This window comes from Vulpes vulpes, chromosome 3 (assembly GCF_048418805.1).
Source record: "Vulpes vulpes isolate BD-2025 chromosome 3, VulVul3, whole genome shotgun sequence".
NCBI classification, from domain to species: Eukaryota; Metazoa; Chordata; class Mammalia; order Carnivora; family Canidae; genus Vulpes; species Vulpes vulpes.
Window position 1 is genome coordinate 27546656 of NC_132782.1, and position 17226 is coordinate 27563881.

A 17226-nucleotide genomic window follows, 5' to 3' on the forward strand; every position below is an offset into this window, starting at 1 on the left:
GAAAGAAGCAGGCCCCCCACATGGAACCTGATGCAGGACTTGATCCCAGGACCCCAGGATCATGCCCTGAGCCAAAGGCAGATGCTCAGCCACTGAGGCACCCAGGCATCCCCAAACTGAGTTTTTTTGTATAAGACTATTTAGTCCAAGTCAAAGAATAAATGGTTGAAAGTGAATCTTCAATTATCTTGCTACTTTAGGATTATCTTGACTAGTGAGTAGTTTGAACTAAGTATTTGCTTACAACTTGTCTAGAATATGGGTTGGAAATCAAAAAGTTTAGAAAGACAATTATTGTAACACATATTAAACAGAATGATATTTTTGAGATCCACACAAATATATATATTCTGCTATTTGGGAAAAAAATTCTGCTCTCCTGATTCATCATACTATTTTATTTTGATCAAAACATAAAGATCCCGTGTTTTAAAAATGAAGCAGTAAAAATATAAATCAAACAGCAATTAGTCTCAGAGAAAGGAAGTTGAAAAAAATTAAGGAACTTGTGGCAGAATGAAAAGTACGTGTTTTCCTTTGTGATCGAGGCAGATAGCACCCATTTCTCTGAAATAGTCCATTGTAAATATTTTATAGATTCTACAACTGCTAGTTTTTCTCCATTTCCCCTTGCAGATTCTTTCCATCCTCTTTTCTGCTCTACTCTGTTCTCTGGGAAACTACTTTCTTCAACTTACACCTACTGAAATCCCTTTCCCCCTGGTTCTGGTTGGATGAACCACGTGAGAGCTGATTGTGGGAAGGAAAAGAAAGATCAAGGTAATTATTTCCTTTTCCCTGTCTCTGCCAGTCTAAGGTTTAGTCAGTGGCTGTTTTCTTTGAGGTGCTCATTATCTGCAACTACGGTCTTTGCTGGCGTCTAGTGACTCCTTCCCCTTCTGTGATGAGGCTTAAGAACTTCCTACTCTTGCTAGCTCCTGGGTGCATCACCACGGCATGTTGGTTTACTGAGCTCTGCCTACACCTCTAGAAATTGTTTCTTCCTTAAACTTCTTTCAACTAAGCTTTTGATATACCATCTGCTTAATAGTGGACTCTGAATGATATAGTAACTGTACTTAATGTAGTTTTTTAAAAAAATAGAATCCTACTACGCAAGAATGATAGTTAAATTTTGGTGTGTGTCCTGCATTTTTGTGAAAACCAGTAAATTCAGAATTTTTAGGCTACCTACAAGCAACTTCTTGGCTTCTTCTCAAATCTCTATAAGGTGTAGCCGGCTCGCCTCCCCTCCAATCTCCACCATGTCCATCAGGGTGAACCAAAAATCCTACAAGTGTCTACCTCCAGTCCCTGGGCCTCTAGTAACTGTTTGCACATGAGTGCCCCTGGCGCTAGCATCAGCTCCTCTGCCTTCTCCCAAATGGGCAGTAGTAGCAGTTTCCTAGGGGTGAACTGGGCACCAGCATGAGTATGGCTGGGAGCTGCAGTGGGGCTAAGGGTATGGGGGGCATCACAGCTGTCTCAGTGAACTAGAGCTGCTGAACTTCCTTAAACTGCAGGTGGACCTCAACATCCAGACTGTGTGTACCCAGAAGTTGCAGACAAGATGCTCAAGAAATTTGCCTCCTTCATCAACAAGATGCAGCACGCAGAGCAGCAGAACAAAATTCTGGGGACCAAGTGGAGCCTTTTACAGCAGCAGAAAATAGTCTGGAGCAACATGGACAACATGGTAAAGAGCTACATCAACAACTTTAGGCAGCAGCTGGACACACTGGGCCAGGAGAAGCTGAAGGTAGCAGTGGACTTGGAGGGGCTGGTGGAGGACTTCAAGAATAGATAGAGGGAGGTCAAAGTGCATGCAGATGTGGAGAATGAATTTGTCCTCATTGAGAAGGATGTGGAGAAAGCTTACATAAACAAGAGAGAGCTGGAATCCCACCTGGATGTTCCGACTGACGAGATTGGCTTCTTAAGGCTGTATGAAGAGGACATCCATGAGCCATAGTCCCAGGTCTCAGACATGTCCATGGTTCTGTCTATGGACAATAGCCACTCCCTGGTCCTGGACAGATCATTGCTGAGGTCAAGGCCCAGTATGAGGACACTGCCAGCTGTAGCTGGGCCGAGGCTAAGGCCACGTACCAGATTAAGTATGAGGAGCTGCAGACATTGGCTAGGAAGCATGGGGCTAACCTCCCTCGCACAAAGATGGAGATTTCTGAGATGAACCAGAATATCACCTGATTGTAGGCCTATTTAAAGGGCCTCAAAGGCCAGAGGGCTTCCCTGGAGGTTGCTAGAGTTGATACTGAGGAGCACAAGGAGCTAGACATTAAGGATGTCAGTGCCAAGCTGGCCAAGGCTACCCTGCAGCAAGCCAACTAGGACATGGCATGACAGCTGCATGACTACCAGGAATTCATGAACATCAAGCTGGCCTAGGACATTGAGATCACCATCTTCTGCAAGCTATTGGAGGGTGACACGAGCTGGCTAGACGCTGGGAGGCAGAACACGAGTATCCATACTAAGACCACCATTGGCTTCTAAGGTGGGCTGAGCTCGGCTACAGGGGCCTCAGAAGCCCTGGTCTCAACTATAATTTGAGCTCCTTTCATTCCAGCTTGGGCTGTGGTGGGAGCTCCAGCTCCTTTATCCATGGCCGCTCCTCCAACACCATAGTTTTAAAGAAGATCATGACCCGTGATGGGAAGCTGGTATTTGAGTCCTCTGATGTCCTCCTGTCCAACTGAATAAGCACCACAGCCCCTCAGTCTCCCCGCTCCTGTGGCTGCCATAGAGCCTTTGAGGGAAGGAGCTGTGCAGGGGAGCGTCTGGGACAGGAGCATACCTGAGGCTCAGCCTCAGGCCTTAGCGTACCCTTTGAGGGGTAGTGTCTACTGCCTTGGCTATCCCCTCTTGCCCATGGCCCAAACTAAAACCCAATTCAAGTATCTTTTCCCAAATAAAGCCTCAGATGACTGCCAATTCCCAAAACAAAGCAAAAATTGTAAAAAAGAAAAAAAAGTGTACATATATACACAGATTTATGAATTTCTACAAATTTATATGCTCGTGTAATCCAGTGCAGGAAACAGAGGTTTCCTACATCTTCCTTGTGCTACTAGTGACTATACTCTGAAGTGTAACTAATATTCTAACTTCTGGCTGCATTAGAACCTCTTTTTGAACTTTATATAAGGTGATTTTTCTAGTATGTACATCTAGTGTCTGGCTTCTGTGCTCAGCATTCTGTGTTTGAGATTAGTTCATATTAACTGTAATTGTAATTCATTCACTTTACATGCTGTGTACTACTTTACGTAAGCGATTTACTTTTTTTTTTTTTTGGATAGATATTTTTTTTTAGCTTGCTTTCAGTTTGGTGCTGTTATGAATAAAGCATCCACGAACATTCCATGCTTGTCTTTTAGTGGAGATGGATTTCCTTATCTCTTGGATGTAAACCTGGGATGGAACTCTTGGGCACCATGGGACAGTTATGTATTCAGGGTAGGTAGATCCAGCTTGAGAATTTTCTGAACTGGTTGTGCTTGTTTACATTCACATCCACAAACCCTGAAAATAGCATTTAATCCACAGGCTAACCAATGTTAGGAACAGTCACAATCTTTCTCATTAAGCCTCTTGTTGTATGTGAGCTTGATAGACCATGATGTCTAAAGATCACCAGGAATGCACCTAGAGTCCAACACTATTTATTAACTCGCTATAGCAAGGGTGATGGAGCAAGTGCGGAATTGTAGGTTGTCTCGGTGGGGGATAACATGGGCTGTTTACTCTTGTCTTGTTTATCCTGGATGTTTTGTGAGAAAGAAAAGAAAAGGGGATTCTGTTCTGAATTAGTACTTGTCATGGAATGATGGCAAAGTAGTAATTGCATATTGTCCTAATTTTTAATCTAGGAGGTAAGATGGAAAAGTAGAGCTAGAATTGTCTTAGTCGAAGTAGTGGTTAGTTGTTTGGTCAGGGGAGCAGGGGATTTAGTAGTTTTTGCTATTGGGTGATGTCCTTGTAGTCTGTTTTGTCCTGTTATGGTTGTGGAGTAACGTCATCAGATGTCAATATTCTATTAAATTACTTAAATTCAGGAGGGACACCATGGGCTGCTGTTCTTTTTAGGTCAACCTCCAGTTATCAGGGCATTTGTGTTATTTCTCAGTTTGTCATTTGGTAAAAATGGCAGATAGGGCTAGAAAGGTAGATAAAGGCTTCATGATACTAATCTATGGTGTTCAGGACTGCGCCATTGCCAGAGTTCTATTGAATGAGAGGTTGTTTAGAAAATATCATCTATAGTTGTACTGGAGTTACTCCCTCCACCTCTTTTCATTTAAGTATGAATTGTTGTGAATTATCTGATATGACAATAACTATGAAGAGCCATTTAAGACTGTGGATAGGATGTACTAGCAAACTGCAGTCCAGGCAAGTATCAGGAATAAAATGATCATTAGCGCTTATAAAGAGTCGTGAAAACACAGTCAGATGACCAGATCCAGGCTAAGGAAATGTTGTAAAGTCTAGCTCATATGTTACAGATCAGCTGTGTATCGTATGAGTCCTTTTCCACTTAAATTTGCGATAGAAAAGAGACCAGGAACAGGGATTGCATTCTTTTTTCCCTCTCTCTTTTAAGAAATATTGTTATTTATTTATTTGACAGAGAGAACATAAGCAAGGGGAGTGGCAGGCAGAGGGAGAGAGAGAAGCAGGTTCCCCTTGGAGCAGGGAGTCCAATGTGGGGCTTGAGCCCAGGACCTCAGGATCATGACTTGAGCCAAAGGCAGATGCTTAACCTGCTGAGCCACCCAGGTGCCCTAACGATAACAATTTTAAGCTTATAGCAGGACTGAGGAAAATTGATGGTAACTGAAGTATCGGGTATAAGGCAAGACTTTACAAAGGTTTAGAGGATAATAGTTCAAAGGAAATGTATGTCTCCAATAAGGAAAATAGCCCATCTCTTTTATTTTTAACTAGTGTGCTTGACAGAGGACAATTAGTTCAGCTATTTGGGAAGAAATGGTAAATTTAATATGTGATAGCACAGTAAGCTTGGACTTAGCAGGAAATGATCAAATCCGCATTATCCAAGGTAGTTTTCTAGAGTTTTGTATGAGTCCTATATTAGTTACTAAAAGAAGTTAAGCAATAATAGGATTTTCCTTTCTGGGGAAAGGGAAGGGAAATTTTGGGGTTGAGGATGCTGCATCACTGGATGTTTGAAGGGGAGAAGAAGCAATAAGGCCATATATCTCAAGTGCTTGATTTATCTCATGAAGTATCTCATAATATTGAGCTCCATAGGGAAAAAGAGTGATTTAAGCCTAAAAACCTAGAAACAAAGTTAACCTTTGTGCATAGATATATTCCTTCTAAGGGAATATGAGAAGAAAACAGTTCTTGAAACACAATTTCAGTACACAGTTCTTAAAATATTAGTATATTTTAATTATATATAATTAAGACTAAATTTCCTTTTTTAATTTGTAAATTAAAGATTATTTTTTATTCTGAAGTCATTGTAGATAGATAGATCCTATGCACCCTTCACTCTGTTCCCCCTCGCTGGTAGCATGCTGTGTAACTGTGGTATAACAACATGACCAAGAAATAGACATTGATGCCATCTATCAGCTTTATTCAGATTTTACCTGTTTTACAAGTACGTATATAAGTGAGTGTGTGTTTGTGTGTATTTAGCTCTATCTAATGTATAGAGTGTGTAGATTTGTACCACCCCGATAGAAGCATGCTATTTAGATCTTACTATTAAAGGAAAAAACTATTCTGAGGCTTTACCCAATGATGTCTTCTTAATTAGATGGATTTCTAACTCCAGCTGGGGGAGGACCATGCACTGTTCTCAGACTTGTGGAGTTCCAGAATTTGTACTGCTAATATTTTATGGTTATTCTTTCTCTGGCTTTGGGTCATTTTTTCACATGCATGCCCCAAACCGATTCAGCCAAAGGCCTGAAGGGATGCCTCTGCAGGTCCCTCGTCCTTCTCCCTCCCTCCCCTTCACCTTTTCTCTCTCTCTTTCCCACTCCCTTCAACCTCTCTCCCTTCCTCTCTCACTCCTTCCTCTTGTCTACTTTTGTCTCAAATTCTAGCCAACTTGGCCTCTCAGAATTTCACATTTTGCTTTTATAATTTATGAAGCCTACTTCCTTCTTTCTCTGCTGTGCCTGGAAATCCTCTCTGGGCAATATGCTGAGTTCATGGTAAACCCCACCTCATCTGTTTCTCTTCTGTCAGGGATGGCTTTGTTACTAGTTGGCCAATGGTCTCAAAACCATCGCTTCATCTATTTTGTCAAAGAATCTAGTTGTTTAAATAAGTGAATGCCACTTTGTTATGGCTAAGAGTTTAATTATCTAATGGTGTAAATTTTTATTTAAAAAGGTCCCATGTATGGGATCCCTAGGTGGCTCAGTGGTTTAGTGCCTGCCTTTAGCCCAGGGCATGATCCTGGAGACCCGGGATCGAGTCCCACGTTGGGCTCCCTGCATGGAGCCTGCTTCTCCCTCTACCTGCATCTATGCTTCTCTTTCTCTCTGTGTCTCTCATGAATAAATAAATAAAATCTTAAAAAAAATAAAAAGGTCCCATGTATGTGTCTTTTTTTCTTTTACATTCATGTGTTTGTGTCTTGTTTTTTTAAAAAAAACTTAATTTATTTCCAGAATTATAGAGATACACACATACATTTATTTCTGTGAACTATATTTTTTACATTTGAATTCATGATCTATTTCAAATTAATTTTTGTTAGCTTATATAATGATTCCATCTTGGAAAGTTTTCTTTCATTTTGAAAAGCTACCCTAAGTTTGTACCTGTTCCACTTTCTGACTAATGAAAGAACTTTATAAAAATTTATCTCCATTTTCTGCTCTATTCTGTTCACCAGTAGGTATCATTAGATACTTCCAGTCTTGGCTATGATGAAGTTTGAGGGACTAGATTTATCTTTCTGGTAAGAAGGACTGGAATTACTTATCCACTTTAAACATCTAGAAAATCAGACAAAATATAAGCTCATCCACTTAAAAAGGTCATGTTTATTGATTCCATTTCTCTCATACTCTGTGTAGGGATAACCTTTATTTAGATCTAAGTAATGTTCCTACTCTTTCTGTTGCTTTAAGTCATTTATTTTCTTGAGATATTTTACCAGAAGCATCTGACTGTCAATTTTGGCTCAGGGAGATTGAATCCTGCATCTGGTTTCATGTTGAGTGTGGAGCCTACTAGGATTCTCTCTCCCTCTCTCTCTGCCCCTTCTGCCCCAGCTCATACTTTCTCAATATCTCTCTCTAAAAAAACTATATATAATAAAATTATATATAATTATATATAAAGTATGTATATTATTATATATATACCATATAATATAATTATATATACTTCCTATATAAAGTATATATATAATTTTATATATATAAATTATTTTAAATATATAAGTTACATATATAATTATATATATATAAAACAGAGTTTGATTTGGCAATATATTTTTCTGGACCGCATGGATCTTCCTAAAGCATTAATTGTTCAAACAAATCCTACTTATTTTTCTGTTTCTATTAATTTTTGATATTTTACCTATTGAATTATAGTAATTCTGTATATTTTAGAGTACCCCCTTGATTCTGATACTAGCTATCAGTATTTTTAATTTATTATTTGTACTTTGACTTTAAGTATGTCTACAGTTATTGTAGGAGAGAATGGAAATAAATAAAAAAAAAGGTTTGAAGGGAAATATTAAAGGTACTGAGAAATGAGCACTAGAGTATCAGAAAATATTTTAAGATAAGTTCAAGGGCGTTAGAGTCAGACTTTTCAATCTGTATTCTTTTACTATCTTTGTGGTTTTGGGCAAGTTACTAAGTTTCTCTCCTCTTGTTTCTTTATCTATAAAATGGGAAAGTAATTACACAAATCTCATGGAACCACCTAGAACTGACCAAGCTCACTGAAAGTGCTCACTTCTCCATGTATGAATCCTAAGACAAAAGCCTTCTATAAAAAATCTTTTCATGGAGGGAATAGAGATATAGCTTTAAGTTTTAAAATTCTTAAAACATCTTTCAGAAGTGGACTATTACTTTCAAATTGAGTCTGAGCTGCAAAAATACTTATTATAAGAATATTTTAAAATCTCCCTCAGTTGGATCACTGTATGACCTAATTTAAACGTCTGACTCTTTTACCCCATAGTTTAATTAGCATAAAAGAGATCCTGATTATTACCACTGTTGTTATTGGCAATGGCCTTATCTGAATAGTCATTCTAGTCCAGGAGAGAAATAAAGAAATACCACTGAGGACTTATTTCTAATTGTGGACTTTTCATAACTAAAGAACTATTCTGAGTAACTTTTTTTTTAACAATTAACTTATGAAATTTTATGAGATAGTTTTTATTCATTCATACAGTGACTTGTTTCTGTTGTGAAAAATACTTGCAATTATATGTTTGGCAGCCTATTATAACCTTCTTGTCTGATATTTGATTATTCATTTAAATAATTTACTGTGTACATGCTATATATATATCCATCATATACATGCCATCTTATATGCCATTTTTTATATCCTCAAATGTATAGCATGTTTGTGTATATGTGAAAAGATATTACACACACATGTATTATGTATGTATAGGGAGAGATTAGAAAGACTATAAGCTGAATACAACCCATGTCTTTTTCTCTTAAATGTGATTTTCTCAAGGACAACTGTCTTTTCATATTATTGAAGTCCAGAAACCATGGCTTGCACCTTCCTGGTGTGGCTCTATAGGGATGGCCCCAAAGGGTATGGGGCAGATATGGCTATTTAATTTGGGGTAGAAATAACTTCCCTTTGGTTTTAAGAATTCCTTTATCCCACAAAACCTTGACATAGTAAAGCTGTTTTCTTTAAGTTCAGGAAAAACCCAAAGGGGATTATAACACATAAATACACTAGTTTTCAGTTATTGACAAAATATAACTATTTTAAGAGCTAAAGGAAAAAGACATTGAAGAGCTTAATATTTTATAGGGTTGTCCCCACAAAGGTATATCCTATTTCTAAACTCCAGCCACCATCTCCAGTCTAATCTTTCAATGGTTCTGTCTTCTGATCTCTGCTGTAGAAGTCTCCACTCACCTACCCTACCACCTATCTATATAAATTAAATTTTCCTAAGTCCTTAATCCATTTCTTAAAGAAAATATTTATTTATTTTATAGGGAGAAAAAGAGAGCATGTGAATTGGGGGGAGGAGCAGAGGGAGTGGATCTCAAGCAGGCTCTGCACTGAGCATGGAGCCTGATGATGCAGGGCTCATCTCACAACCTTGAGTTCATGACCTGCGCCTAAATCAAGAGTCCATGGCTTACAGACTGGGTGGGCCACCCAGGCATCCCATCCTTAATCAATTTCTAACAAGAATATTCCCATTGGTAAGATTGCAAAAGGGGCCCTAGATATTATTGACAATCCTGGGACTGTACTGAATCCACGCCTACTATTAGAGATTTATAATAGGTGGTTAGAGCACTCTGCATATGTGGGTACCACTATTAGCAGGAAAAAATGGTACCTCAGATGAAGGTCTTTTACTAATGATAAAGGTGTAAATTTATCAAGAGGATTTAGCAGTCCTGAGTCTTTGCACAACACAATGAGAAAATTTCAAAATATATAAAGCGTGGGCAGCCTGGGTGGCTCAGCAGTTTAGTGCCGCCTTCAGCCCAGGGCCTGATCCTGGAGACCCGGGATCGAGTCCCACTTCGGGCTCCCTGCATGGAGCCTGCTTCTCCCTCTGCCTGTGTCTCTGCCTCTCTCTCTCTCTCTCTCTCTCTCTCTCTCTCTCAATCTCTGTGTGTGTCTCTCATTAATAAATAAAATCTTTAAAAATATATATATAGCAAAAACTGAATGTCAAAGAATAATAGGACAAACTCATAATTAGAGTCAGATGATTTCACTGCCCCTCTTTCAGTAATATAAATAACATGTAGAGAAAATCATCAGGTATACAATTGGATAGATCAATCAACCAATGACCTAAATGACATTTATAGAACATTCCATCCAACATAAAAAAATAATAGAAATTATTTTCAGGTATAAAAATGTTTCTGGATCATATTCTGGATCATAAAAAAAAGGCCTCATTGTATTTGAGAACCATTCCAATCATGCAAAGTATTACTGATGACCACAATAGAATTAAATTAGAAATCAATAATTGCATGATATGAAAGTCTCAAAATATTTGCAACCTTAAAAAACCCCCAAAGCATGCATACATCTAAGTAATCCATGGTTTAAAGATGAAATTGCAAAGGAAACATGAAAATATTTTATAGTGAGTGAAAACTTTAAAACATCATATTAAATTTGTGAGATTTATCTATAGCACTGCTTAAAGGAAGTTAATATGGTTAAAAAACATATTAGAAAAATAGATAACTTCAAAACCTAAGACATAATTTTCTGCCTTAAGAAACTAGAAGAACAAAAGTGGGCTTGAGGATAGTTATTAATAAAGATAAGAGCATAATCAATAAACAAAAAGAAAATTACTATACATAAAAACTAGTTCTTTGAATGATATAGACTGAATGTTTGTGTCTCTCCAAAATTCATATATTGAAATTTAATGCCCAATGTGATGGTGTTTGGAGATGGAGTCATTGGGAGATTATTAGGAGCCTTCATGGATATGGGATTATTAAAGAGGCTGCAGAGAGCTCCCTTGTCCCTTCCAGCAAGAATTCACCCGTGAATAAGGACGTGGGCCCTTACTAGGTGCCAGTTACACTGGTGTCTTCATCTTTGGACTTTGCAGCCTCCGACTGTGAGAAGTAAATATTTGTTGTTTAAGCCACCCAGTCATGGTATTTTTGTTATTGAAACCCAAATGGACTAAGAAAGAATCATTAAAATTGATAAAACTATAGCCAAGACTGGGGCAAAAAGGGGGAGATAGTAATGGTTAGTATTAACAATGGGAGAAGAGGCATCATTGTAGTTCCTACAGATAACACAGGAGGACTATTATGAACAACTTGGTGCAAATGTCAAAGTAGACAAAATTGATATTTTTTTTATAAAAATTAAGAGATTACCTAATAATTTATTTTTAGGAAATTGAATTTGTAGATTAAACATTTCCATAAAGAAATCTCCAGGCCTATATTCCTGTGCTGGTGGTCTCTACCAAATATTTAAGGAGGAAATAATAGTTCTGTATCAGCTTTTCCAGAAAATAGAAGAGAAAGGAATACTTAAAAACCTTACTATGATGCCAGCATCTCCCTAATATAAAAACTTGAAAAAGATTGTTAGGGAGAAAGGTACAGTAACACCAGCTGTCACATAGATAAAATGCTTAAACAAAAATTTTAATGCTGACTTTAATAATATATAGGAGAGAATATAAAATCATAGAAATCTAGCTTCTACCAACAATACAAGGTTATGTTCAGCTCTGTAATTATTCATATTAACACACTAAAAGAGAAAACTATTATCCTCTCAGATTTAGGAAAAAAAACATTGATATTATTCATGAAAAACAAATGTCTTAGCAAACTAATTCTAGTAACAGGAGACCTCAATCCAATAAGGGGCTTGCACATCAAAACTCTAGCTCAGGTTATTCTTAATGGTGAGAATGAATGTTTTTTCTCTAAGAACGGGAACAAGACAGAAATGTCTGATCGATCCCATCACATCTTACTTGAGGTTTCTGCAGTACTATCAGGCAATAAAAATAGAAACATAAATATGGGAATGGAGGAATTAAAATCTAATCTCAGACGATATGGTCTATCTACAGAGAAAAATATGAGGAAACTATAAAGTCTATTAGAAGTAATTCAATTTATCACATACGCAAAATACAGAATCAATCTTCAAAAATCAATTTTATTTCTAGGGTTCCTGGGTGGCTCAGTGGTTGAGCATCTGCTTTCGGCTCAGGTCATGACCCTGGGGTCCTGGGATCGGGCTCCCTGCAGGGAGCCTGCTTCTCCCTCTGCCTGTGTCTCTGCCTCTCTCTGTGTCTCTCATGAATAAATAAAATCTTTAAAACAAAAAATGAAAATAAAAAAATCAATTTTATTCTATATGTATACTAGTAATTAGAAGTTGAAATTGAAAACAGTGCTATTTATACTAATATCAAAAGTTATGAAACATTTAAGAATAGCAGAAATATTCAAAAGACTTGTACACAAATTCTACACAAATTCTAGAATCAACACCATCCTAATCAAAATCTCAGAACTTTTTTGTTTTGTTTTGTTTTGTTTTTTTAGAAATTGATAAGGTGATTCTAAAACTTACACTGGAAATGGAGTGCAGCTAGAATAACTGAGAAAGAAAAAAAATTTGGAGATTTATATTACCTGGCCTCAAGATTTAGAATAAAACTGTGGTAAACAAAATGGCATAATATTGACAATTAGATTAATGGAACAGGATAGAGAACTCACAAAAAGACCCATTTATATATGGCTGATTGAAATTTGGCATAGGTTTTGGGACAGTTCTGTAGGAAAATAGCATTGTTCAACAAATGATGCTGAAGCAATGATGGCCATTAAAAACAAGAGACAAACTTTTCCTCAAACCACATACAAAATTAAATGGACATAAGTATAGATCTAAGTATAGAAACTAAACTTCTAGAAGGGGTCGTAGGTGAAAATCTTAATGACCCTTTGACAAAGTTCTCTTTAAAAGAAAAACAGCAAAAAAATAGAAAATAAATGAGGCTTTGTCAGAATTACAAGTGTTTGCTCTTCAAAAGACACTACTAAGAATATAAAAAGGCAAGACATGCCCTGGGAGAAAATATTTACAAACTATTTATTTGACCAAGGGTTTATATTTAGTATATATAAAGCCCTTTTACAACTCAACAATAAGTACACAACTTAATTAAAAAATAGGCAAAAGAGTCAGACACTTCACCAAACGAGATACACAGATTGGAAATAAGCACATGAAAAAGTACTCAATGTCACTAATCTTCGGAGAAATGTGAATTAAAGCTATAGTTCAGTGAAGCGACTGCACTTATCTTGGTGAGCATTGAAAAATGTCTAGAACTGTTAAATCACCACATTGTGCGCTTGAAACCTGGCATTGTATGCCAACTGTACTTCAATAATAAGTTTTAAAAAGTGGTGACATTCACGAAAATTCACTGATGTGCTGGAATCACCTATAAGCCTCTTCTCAATTAAAAACAAATGACTCACTCCCCACCCCCAAATCAGCATCACTACATACATGCTTATTAATGGCTAAATGGCTTTTGTCAAAGTGGCTAAACTCAAAAGGACTCGTGAAAACAAGTGTTGGTTAGCATGAGATGGCACCGGAATGGTCACGCGTCGGTGGTTGAAATGTAAAATTATACAAGCATCTTGGGAAAAAGTCTCATTTTCTTAAACTGTTGTATGTATTGCTGTCCTATGACAGAGCAAACCTCGTCTTAGGCCTTTAGCAAAGAGAAAGCATATGTGTCCACACAAAGCCTTGCACTCACATGGTCACAACCACTTTTTTTTTTTTTTTTTTAGATTTTATTTATTTATCCATGAGAGACACACAGAGAGAGAGGCAGAGACACAGGCAGAGGGAGAAGCAGGCTCCATGCAGGGACCCCCGATGCGGGGCTCAATCCCAGGTCCCCAGGATCACGCCCTGGGCCAAAGGCAGACGCTCAACCGCTGAGCCACCCAGGCGTCCCTGGTCACAACCACTTCATTTGTAATCCTTAAACCTGGAATCAATCAAAAAATGTCCTTCGGCAGCCAGTGGATGGACAATTTGAGGTGTATCTGTAGCAATAAACTTAGCAATAAAAAAGATTAACGTGCACAAAAAAATGCACAAATCTCCAATTATAAGTGCAAGAATAAAATCATACAGTATGATTCTAATTGCATGAAAACCTAAAGAGCACGTACTGTTTTTGTACTGTCGGAAAGCAAACCATTGTTTTGCTTGTGAGGAAAGGGACTGAGAAGACACGGATCACAAAGAGGAGAAAATTTCTGAGTGTGTGGGAAGTTTGTCATCGAGATCCTGGTGGTGGTTTAATGGGTGTGTATATGTGTAAAATCTCGCATTGAATACACATAGGCAGGTATATCATGTTACACGTGTAATCATATACGTTATCTTACAAATCGCACGTGTGGTCTGTGTCTCCCAGAACTGTCCCATTTGCATCCCCCATTTGAGTAACAAAGTGGGGTCCCTCTGAAGAAAACTGACTTCTCTGTCATGCTTATTTTTCTACCCCAAACCACGACTCCTCTCCTGATTTATTTTTGCTGCCTTCCAGTAAACTCTGTATGGTTTTTCACGTGGGATATGAACTTATTTTAGTAGGTTTATCTTTAGTATTTTACTTAGAATGAGACTTAAGCTGTCACCCTGAAGAGTCCAGGACCACGATGACATACGGAACAGCTACATTTATTTCGCAGTCCATGTGTGTCGTCCATCGGGAAGGGGGGTTGGAAAGTATTCCTTCTGCTGGGGCTAGTTTAGAAATGCGAAAATTATCAGATATTTTTCCATACAGGCCCTTTCCCTCTTCATTATTTTTTTCTTTCTTTATCAAAGTAATTCCTTCAAGTACTTAGCAGTTTTCTGAGCTGTTGACTTGTACCAATTTCTATATCCTTAGTTCTTTCCATGGATCTTTGCCTGCTTTGGTTTTTGTGGGTTTTCTTTTTTTTTTTGACTTTATAGTGTTTGGCCCCACCCCGTTATCTTCATTTTATTTTTTACTACTGTACTGGAAAGAGGTTTTTTATTATTATTTTTTTAATTTATTATATTTATTATTATTATTATTATTATTATTATTATTATTATTATTATGGAAAGTGTTAATCCAGCAGGCCTGGATTGCTTACACCCTTCACGTTCTCAAGAAAGGCTTGTCATCAAGACTGGCCCTTGGCCAGTTCCTGAGAGATGAGCTCTGTGCCCTTAAAACATTCGGCCCAATAAGAGCATTTTTGTATGCCTGCGATTTGATGCCTGCTTAGTACCACTTTTATCAGATGGTTTATGCCAACGGTGTAACTCGTAGTGTGCACCTCTTTTAGTATGCATGAGGCCTCGGGCCATGAGGTGTCCATTTGATTAGAGAGCTTATGCTAACAATGTGATTAATGGTACACTCTTGTCTTTACTCTCTGGGACTGATGTCTGGATATCCAAGTCCCTCAGGTGCCATATGGGTACATGAGTCACCTCCGGTAGGAACCCCGGATGCCTAGGAGTGAGTGATCTTCCCTGGCTAATGATACTTTGCATGTGCTGCTATACATTATTTTTCAGAAAATGAGGTGCATCCATGCAATTCCCCTGGGAAAAGGTCATTCAGAAGCTTGCATCTGGTTTTTCCTGGAATTTGCCCCATTCACCTTTTTTGCCTTTGCTGATTTGTTTCCTTTTGCTGTAATAAAAAATAACCATGAATATAAATAATAGCTTTATTGAGTCATGAAACATTCTAGCAAACTACGTCTGATACAGCTGCCTTGATGCTATATCTAACAATAGGTACAATAGGAAGGCAAAGTCCTTGTTCCGGAAATCTTATTTGGCTTTTGAGAAAGGATTTGGGCAAAAATCATGACTCATTGTCCCTTATTATTTGCAACCCCCTAGACCCTCTGATGTATTGGTCTCATCAGTGGCCTCCCTGCATCCATGTTCTGCCTTTTTACTTTTCATCCTCCTCCCACATTGACTCTGGAGTTGTTCACGGGTCTTGCTTTGGCCGGTGACAGGTTAGCAAACATATATACAAAGACTCACAGAAACCTTCGCATATTTCTGCTTTATCTCTGGGAACTCTCCTGGTGTCGTGAGAGCAAACTTAGCATAACCTGTGAGAGGGTGAGAACCTCGGGGAGTTGTGCTGAGTTTCCCGGTAGAGACCATCTTGGCCCAGAAGGTTCCCTGCTCACACCCTAGCTGACTGAATACTTGAAAGAGCCCCACAGTTGGTCTGGACATTACTAGATTCATAAGCCCTTATTATGTAGAATTTAGGTCATTTGGAGGTTAGGCAGCAGCGTTATTGTGGCAACAGCTAACAGTCACAGGCCCTAAATAGGAATTTTTCCCATCTTCTTGCTTTTTTCTACGCTCCACAATCTGACCTTATCTGTATCCTTCCCTCAAAACTATAGACTCTGAAGGCCCGTGATCTGCCTTCCAAACTATCAAAGGCTACAGTTTTATCAAACGTTTTGCCATGATATGTTCTCTCCTCAAATGTACTTTAAAACTTCTGGCTATTTCTCAACTCCTCTCCTGCATCCTACCCTGAACTATCATCATGTCTCCGTTTGGTAATTCTGGATAAATGTCTAACTGGATTCTCTGCCTTTTTTTCCCCTTTTTCTTTGGCCACCCACTCCAGAGTGGTTCTTGCTGCTCTTATACAGACGTGAATTCCGTGAGGTGTTGCCAGTAAAGCCTGCTGACCATTGCATAGTCGTCTTGTTTTCATAATTAGGCACTATCTGTCGGAATGATGTGATTTGACGTTGGGTTTGCAAGCAAATGGCTCAAAGAGTTCTTGAGACTTTTTTTTGGTGCAAAAAGGTGTTTATGCTCTAGCACGGGGACAGGACCTGTGGGCAGAAAGAGCTGTGATGGTGTCGGGGGGGTGACCAGGTATATACTTTTAAGTTTGTGGAGGGAGATGGGGGAGTGATCACGTGAGTTTCTAAGGAGTTTTGAAGCAAGGCTTTCAGGACCATGAGGGGCTAGCTGCCGTTAAGATAAGATTGCTTTTAGTCTCTAGCAAGACACCAACATTAAGGCAGCCATGAGTTCCTCAAGGACCATTACACTCTGCATCTTTCAGGTATCAGTGGGCTGCAAGCCGTAAGGAGATTTTATTTCAGCTACATTTCTTTTGCATTCGTTTCCCTCATCATATCCATATGGGAAATGATCATGCCGTGGACATTGTTAAATGTTTGAATATCACTAGAGCTTTCTCTTCTCACGTAGGAGGTGACGGGTCTCAAGATATGCTTCCCCCAAATATGGCACCTTGGTGTATAGAGTATTTTAGGATGAAGGAGTTTAAGAAATCCATCAGTGTCTGTTGTAAAGTTAACTATTGTTCTAAGCTCACTACTCGAGAGGACAGGGAACTTATAATTTTACATC

The 17226-nt window shown here is 38.3% G+C and overlaps 1 pseudogene; it reads left to right on the forward strand.

Moving 5' to 3' along the window:
• Nucleotides 1–1265: 1265 nt before the first annotated feature.
• Nucleotides 1266–2720, forward strand: LOC112934883 (keratin, type II cytoskeletal 8 pseudogene; annotated as a pseudogene).
• Nucleotides 2721–17226: the final 14506 nt, after the last annotated feature.